This window comes from Meleagris gallopavo, chromosome 9 (genome assembly GCF_000146605.3).
Source record: "Meleagris gallopavo isolate NT-WF06-2002-E0010 breed Aviagen turkey brand Nicholas breeding stock chromosome 9, Turkey_5.1, whole genome shotgun sequence".
Lineage (NCBI taxonomy): Eukaryota > Metazoa > Chordata > Aves > Galliformes > Phasianidae > Meleagris > Meleagris gallopavo.
Window position 1 is genome coordinate 8,548,582 of NC_015019.2, and position 8,209 is coordinate 8,556,790.

Sequence of the window (8,209 nt, forward strand, 5' to 3'; positions counted from 1 at the left end):
TTCTCTGGAGATATTCAAGTCTCGCCTGGACGCCTACCTGTGCGACCTGGTGTAGGGAACCTGCTTTGGCAGGGGGGGTTGGTCTCGATGATCTCTAGAGGTCCCTTCCAACCCCTACAATTCCGTGATTCTGTGAAGTGTATACTGTGTTTGGATTAATGAAAAGTAGATGTTAAATCAGAAGTGCCCTTTCTGAATTCTCAAAAGCATTACTACACAGAGCCTGGCACCAGTTAACAATCTGTAAAAGAAAAATAAGTACTTTTCTCCTTTCTGTGAGACAAGCTGTATATAATTTAAGATTTTGTTAAAATCTCAGAGAACCACTATAGCTACTCTTCGGTTCTAAAATCCTAACCAGGATATTTTAAATTAAAACAAAAAACCCTTTTGATTGTGATGTTGAGAGAGAAATGCTTAATAAGCAAGTACTTCCTGTGCGTGGCTTTAGAAAATGTATTTAACTAAAAATAAGAGGTGATCACACATATTCCCGTTTCTTACAAGCAAGACTGACAGCTGTAGAGGCTCACAGCATTCTAGTCACACACCATTAAATAGTTAAAAAAAAAAAAAACCTCCCCAAATCACCTTCCTACAATTGACAGCTATTTTCTCATGTTCTTTCAAAGGAAAATAGAGTAAGAGGGTCTGGCAGTTCCTCTTGGCCGTCTGTACCCACAGATACACGAGTAAGTTTTCACCACTGCAGCTGTAAAGCCTGAACTGAATCTCTGCTCTTACTTTAGAGCAATAAGTGCTGCACCAGCAGACCCAACACGTCTCAACTAAGGCAAATTTAACCTCAAACACAGATTTATAAAGTTTAAAAAAAAGTTTTTTTTTTTAAAGAGAAGATTACGTTTGCTTCATTACATTTATTCATGTTTCCATCATTTCATAGTTGCTACAGCTTAGTTCAGTTTTTTTTAACTTCCTGATATAATATGGCTCACTGTTACTCATTCCTAACTTGTAGGTGTCTCTTGGATATAGTTTGGTGTTTGAGTCCTTAGCAGTAAGTATGTCTTCACAGGAATCCAAGCCTGCAAGAACTCATTTCATCTGAGGCCTTTATAGTCTTTTGTTTATGGTTTCTCTGGTGAAGTCTAGGTAAAAATACTGCATATGAGACACATCAATTCACTTAGCTTTATGGACTACTTTAAGCCCTTTAATTATATGGTAATATTTATGGTGAGTTTCCGAAGGGAGCTTTTTCAGTTTCAGAACTTAAAGTCTTGGTTTGTCTCCTTTTTTCTTTTCAGCCATGTGTCATTTATGATTTTCAAGACTAGAGAAGGGCTACTGTTTATTAAAAAAATATTCAAAGATGTTTTACTTTTCATTCTCCTCAAATGAGGCACTAGAACCTTGCACTCTGTGGGTTGTTGGTCCTTTTTGTTGGTGCTTTTGTTTTTGTTTTTTTGCTTGATATGCCATATTCTCCATTTCCCAGACTAACTACTCAGTATTTGTGCATGTTTTTAAGTACGTATGTATAGTGAGATAATTATTCCTATCTGTACATGTAATGATTTTTGTTAATCAATTAGCAGACATTATGAAGTAAGAGGCTGAATTTTGCATGGTAAAACTTGTATCAACTAAGGAAAGAATAGTATGTCCTAATTGGCCACAAGTCTAAAGAAGTTAATAAAAGAAATGTAATAAATAAATAGAAGGAACAAGAGATTAGTTTTTCAGATAAATACAATCTCCATATGTGCCAGAAAAGACATTTTTTTCCTAAACTCTGAGAACATATATCTGAAGATCTCGTACTGTGCAATAAAAACTGCTTCAAGTAATATTGCAAATAAAATAAGGCAGTAACTGACTACAACTAGACATGCACATTTGCTAATCTTGATTTATTACACCACTTTGTATACTCTTTGTAGGGCTATATATGCAGTCGGTTTCCTTTTGTCTGTTGCTTACTGGCGATTTCTGATATACCACAATTGACCAAAACTTCAGAAGTTAGAATATGCAAACAATGGAGTTCCTAGTACAGAAAGCACCAAACTCTGCTTTTGGTAACACTGCGTTTTATAATTGCATAATTTCAATCATTCTTCTCAATTTATATTGATGTTATTGATACCAAATTTTGTTCTGACTCGCTAATCAGTACTACTAATCTACTAATCAGTAGATGAGAAGAAACAGAAGACATTGGTTCTTAAAGGAATATTTTAAAAACACTGTTATCTTTTAGAACATATAAAGAAGCTGTAAAAACATACTTGTTACATATACAAAATGAATATATTCTACTAGAGTTTATAATTTATTTCCTTACTAGCATAGATAAGGTTCAACTGTGTATACTTGAATATATTTTAACTTGTTTGCTTTTTCTTATAATTTATCCAGCATTATCACAGAATCATAGAATTGTTAGTCAGAAGCTGTCTTTCAAATTGTAGAAGAATGGCTTACCTTTCACCACTTGCCAGAGATTCTGCTCAAGTTTTTTCCAGCAGCAGGCAGGCTCTATTAGTTGAATCCTCTTCTGGAGGTTTATCATGAGCTTGCTTGCTTCACTGATTTTCTCCAGCTTTCCTTCAGTATTCTTCCTAGTTTTCTCCTGTATTCTTTTTCAAGCTGACCGCTCCGTTTTCTAAATTGTGATCATGGCCCAGAACCTGTAAAGGTTGCAATGAAATGAAAAACTTTGAAGTTTTATTTTAAGTCCGTGTGACTTGGTTTCCCACATGGAGCCAGCTGTGTGCTTTTTAGTAGCAAAAGTGGTCGCGTACTGAAGGAACTAAAATTTCTTAGCTTTGATTTCAGTAGTGCGTTTTCTTTGATTTCAAGCACATATATGCTGTAGTGTCTGTGCTATTTCTGCAGTTCAAAAAATCTTCCAACCAACCTGGCTGATTCTGAATTGATTAGGGGGTTGTTCCTATGAAGATATAACACTTTTCCAGTTTTGCTGGAGTCATTTCAAGTTGATGATTTCTCTATCTTATAACCTACACATATGATGAAGAATACACAGAGTTGGGCAAATGAGAAATCTTTTTAAAGTGAGGGAAACAGTATTGTAACTCGTGCCTACATAAATCATTATGATCTATGTGGCTGTGGTTAGGCAGTTTCCTTACATTTTTTGTGGTTCAACTGCCATGATGCTTAATCCTCATTAAAAATCCATAGTATTTCCAGAACACGTTTTTGGCTTTTACATCAGTGTATTTTCTACTGCTAGGCAGGAACTGACTGCTGTGCATTCCTGTTCATGCAGTGCAAGTTTTCCACACTTGACAATTATCTTGACATCGGCACAGGAGAGCATTTCCCAGGTAGCTGAATTTGCCATTTTTTGAGAGTTTTAATATGTTGAGGAACTATTTAATTTTTCATTTTTCAGAATGATGACACCATGATGATAAGTTGCATCTTCCTTTATTCATTTGAATAGGAAGAACTAGTAATCCATACATGGTATAGTCTGAAATGAAATAAAACAGTTAAAAAGTCACGTGCAAGCTTCTGCCAGAAATACCACCATGTCAAGGTAGTCTCAAGGGCCTCTCATATGTGGTAAAGGAGGTTTCACCGCAAAGGTGGAGTAAACTTCTGAAGAGGAACAAATTACCTGAAACATTGCCATAAACTCCTGATGACTTTTTCTTTAAAATGTACCAAAAAAGTTGTAGTCTTTTGCTTAAGCATATTGACATTATTTCAGCTTCAAAAATAGTTTACACTATTCTGTCTGTATTTCAGAAGTATTAGCATTACATGTTTTTATCTAGAAAGGATGTTTTACAAATATGCCTAAATGATTCAAAAAACAAACAGAAAATACCCTTCCAAAACTCTAGAAGAGAAGATAAAACAGTAATTCACACTCTGTACCAAATGATTTTAGCCACAGTTACAGAGCACTGACAGAAGCAACCACATATTGCTTATAGGGCACTAATATAATGTTTTTAGAGCAGTGTTAGTCAGGGTACAGTCCGATTCTACTACCCGTACTTCACTATTGTCTCCAGTTCCTAAAGAAAATTTCTTTCATGTGTTTCTAAGAAACAAGTGATAAAAACGGCACCATTATTAGTCATCCTAGGCTCATCAGCCATTCCAAGCATAAAAGATTAACTTTAGCAAAAACAAAACCAACAAAAACCCCTGAACTTCTGAGCTGTTGCAAAAATTATCTCCTTCATCCTGCACACTGCAAAAATCAAGTTCTCTTTTCCTGTCTCTTGGAATACTATCTTAGTAACAAAAGGGACAATTTCATCATAGTTCCAGTACCCCTTAGTTTCAGAGTGTAGGTTTCATGTTTTGTCTTTTTTGTTGTTGTTGTTTAACGTTTTGTTCACTGGTTTACCAAGATTACTGTATTAAAGAACTATTCACATATATGGGAATTAGGAATCTACGTGTGATTGAGAATTTACAGCTTAGGGTCTAATTGCACTTCCGTTGAATAAGTGATAATATTCATAGGACTTAATGGAGCTGCAGTCAGGCCCAGTGTGCCAACCAGTGTAGCATCTGTGCAACAGGGACAATCTTACTAGACTGTGTACAATTAATGAATATACTAGCGTTATGGTATAGCAGCGTACAATTACCAAATATACAGATGTTAAGGTGTAACAGAGAGCTTGGCTATGATGTCATTACACCAAAGCAGGAAACAGAAATGATAGGTGCACTCACCCTGCGCTCACAAGAGAAACTGGTAGAGCAGATCTCCAGAAGAAATCCTTCCCTACTGGTAGTCAGCTCTTAAATGGGTCTAGGAGAGATGGAGCCAGGCTCCAACCTTCCTGCAGCACAGGTGAATTGCCTTCACCTATGCTGCCATGGCTGACTCATTGCTTGCCTCAGGTGATCAATCAGAGGTTCAGGCCGTGATTCAGCAGCCCCATACAGACTGGTATGAGAACAACAAAATACATCAGAGACTGTATGATAACTGGATTAAAACACATAAAGACTGTTTATTAAAATAAGATTATTAAATAAGCATCTACACTTTGAATTTCATCAGCTGTAGGACTTAAGGAGCAGAATCTGTTTATAGAAATCAGAGATTGTTACTGTTTTTCTCAGTGTTTATTATAGACCAGACCTGCTGTAGAGGAATTGAATAGTACAAAATGAAGGAAACAGAAGTTTTGAGGTGCTTAAAAACATTCCAAATGCATTGCCATTTGCTAATATATATATATATATGTGAGTTCAGTCAAAGATGAAGAATAATTTATATAATTTCAAGAAAAAGAACTACCATGTTGATTACAAGTTGCTATTACTGCTCTTGAATTATAAATTGCACTTCCTAAGGAAGTTTAGAGTGGCAAAGAAAGAGTCCTCCTATCTGTTCTTGGTAGCCGAGCAATCATTTATCAAGTATGGGGAACCTGACATCTGTTATGTGGATCAGAATAATGCAAGATCAGAACAGTGTCTTGTTGTGGAATGTAAGGAATAAAACACAAATAATGTGTTTTATGGGCATAATTGGGAGCAAAGACAGCCAATCGGAAACTGCTAGGGGACAGAAAGATTGATTCAGATATCAGTAGTAAAGAATAAATAAGAGTTTAAAAGAATTTTGTAAACAAATACACTTTTGCAAGCATGCTTGAATGTAGAGTGTCTGTTTCCGTAGTTAATGAACAATCCAGTTTGTGCATGCTTGAGTGACCGGCAGTTGCATAACAGCAAACTCTATATGACAACCATGCATAACTTCAGCAACACACAAACATTTTCTTGCTGCCTGAACTAATGAGCCATTTAGTTGGATAAATCAGGTTATTCAGTAGATGCTTCAAGCAGCTAATAGGCCCGATCCTGCTGCTGATCTTTATTCAAACTGGTACTCAAGGAGAATTAAATTCAGTATCCACTGAGTGAATAATAAACTGAAGAATGAGATTTCACGCGTGAAGTCATTGCAGGATAAAGATACTATGTAGTTTAAAAAAAATGATCATAGTGCAAAGTATTTGCTGTTTGTTATTTTAGAGAAGAAGATATTTGATTGAATGATCTGAAAATAGATCTTGAAACAACTACAAACTTGATACTTCTAATACTGACTTCTTTTGATTTTTTGTGGTTTTTTTTCCCCTATGGCCGTGGGCTTCAGTGTTTCTATCAGGAAAAGCAGAAACACAGAGGTTACAAGTTTTTTACTAAGAGTACTACATTTCAGAAAAGCATTTTACTAAAGTTAGATATAATCCACATAAACTTTAAAATAAGCAAGGTAGTTCTATGAAAATGTGAAAAACTAAAATAAAAGCTATGAAGCAAAAATGTAGGTTCTTCTAGGAAGGTTGATGTTTTAGTTGAAAGCAAAGTCAGAGAAGTTGCTAACAAAATACATTAAAAACTGCTAAACATGGGATGTCAGACTGATCTTTGCATGTGTCTTTCTGAACTGTTACTACTAAAAATGCCTATGGATTCTTTTCAATAGATAACATCATGACTTATTTCACACAACACACACACACAAAAAGTTTATAGAATACAAATTATTAAAAAAATAAATTTTGTCTGGGCGGTGTGCCTTCCTGAATGCTTTCTGGCAGTTCTAATTGATGAGACCTAGTTTTATAAAATACAGGGAAATTTGCAATCAGCCCACAGGATGTGCAGTTTAATTATGTTGGTGTGCATTTCTATTTGTTTCTAATGTAGAGGATCTATTGGTAAAATGAATGCCCATTTTGTGGTCTGTTATGCAGAAAATGTTTAATCCACTGTTTGATTTACTCTGTTAAATCTTCTTTATTGAATGTGCTTATTCATCCATGCAGAATTGGGTATGCTGCTTTCTGTTACTATGACATTGCAATTAAATAGCTAAAGAGAAAAACATGGCAAGACGTTTTCTCAAGGTCTGTGAAATACTCATAAAAATTACTCATACTTAATGTATTTTATGTTTGCTGATATTAAAAATGTAAGGTACAGGAAAATATTTTTTTTTGTTTGTTTTGTGGACTGACAGACCCAGAGTTTGCAGTTAAAGATCCTGAATAATCAATTTTGTCAAATAAATAGAACTAAGAAAAATTTCTGGTCCAGTGGATAATGACTGTCATCATGAAATAGGATTGCACTGATTGCATCTTATGAATGAAGCTAACAGGAATTCAGAGAACCAAACAACAGCATTTTGTGCTGGAATAAATACTGAAGCACTTGAGAAACAGTAAGACATTGATAGTGAAATAGCTCAGTTCTGTTGCAGTCCTACAATTATACTAAACAATAACAGAAGATTTGCACAATCAAATTATATTTTCATGAGTATTCTCTCTCAATAAGGAAAGAATGTGAAAGGGGAATTTGCCTTATCTGAGCCAATTGATATAGTGATGTTTTGTTCCTCCGCTCCAGACGTTGAGGTCAGGATGATCCAACACTGTGAGAACTCTGGAGCTGAACATTTTTGTTAGAGGTTAAAAGGTAGGCATGGCAGCCCCGTTAACAGGGACTACAGGAGCTGCAAAATGGAAAAGTTCTTAATATCTCTATGAGACAGTTGGAAGCATAATATAAGGAACATGAGATTTGATTTTACTACTTTTATGCCTGAATCTGTATCTACTACTTTTCTTTTTACATATTTATTTGTATTGTAATCAGGCATCGATGTTTAAATCTATGTTTTTCATTCTTGTGTTGAAATTTACTGCTGGGTCACTTTTTGCACTGGCCTGCGTTGCAGCATGTATGGCAGTACCACGGGGTAAGGTGGGCTCTGGTTTCCATTAGTCGCTTTATACCACTTTCACTGTTCTTTTTGCTGTGCGACCAAGGAGCTTGTAAGAAGGTGTTAACAGGCTGCTAGCTGCTTTATTGCTGTTATTGATTTAAGGTGTTAAGACTTGTATACAATCATACACAATGAATAATCATAAGAGATTAGTTTAAATCGGCACAAGTAATTAAATGGAAAAAGTTAAATTTCCAGTATGCTGACACAGCGACTTTGTGCTGGGTTATTCTGCTTACAGTGCTGTACGTACATGTAGGTACTTACAGAACGATTTCTTGTTTGGAGTATGCATTCACTCAGTCCGGCGGGACAGGAGGGGCTGCTCCGAAGCGGAGCTTTCTGTGTGTCACCACCGATTTCCCTTTCATTTCTTTGCGAGGTGAAAGAACGGACAGCCAGACTGCAGTGTGACCGGCGTTCGTGGTGGGCTCA

General features: G+C 35.8%; 1 long non-coding RNA gene across 1 annotated transcript in view; it reads right to left on the minus strand.

The window, feature by feature from the left end:
• Positions 1-4,790, minus strand: part of LOC104912173 — a 10,739-nt gene extending 5,949 nt beyond the window's left edge. The window contains exons 1-2 of the long non-coding RNA XR_794444.3: positions 4,693-4,790; positions 2,449-2,654 (exon numbers count right to left, since the gene is read on the minus strand). This is a non-coding gene — a long non-coding RNA (uncharacterized LOC104912173). The remainder of the gene's footprint in view (positions 1-2,448; positions 2,655-4,692) is intronic.
• Between the last annotated feature and the right edge of the window lie 3,419 nt (positions 4,791-8,209).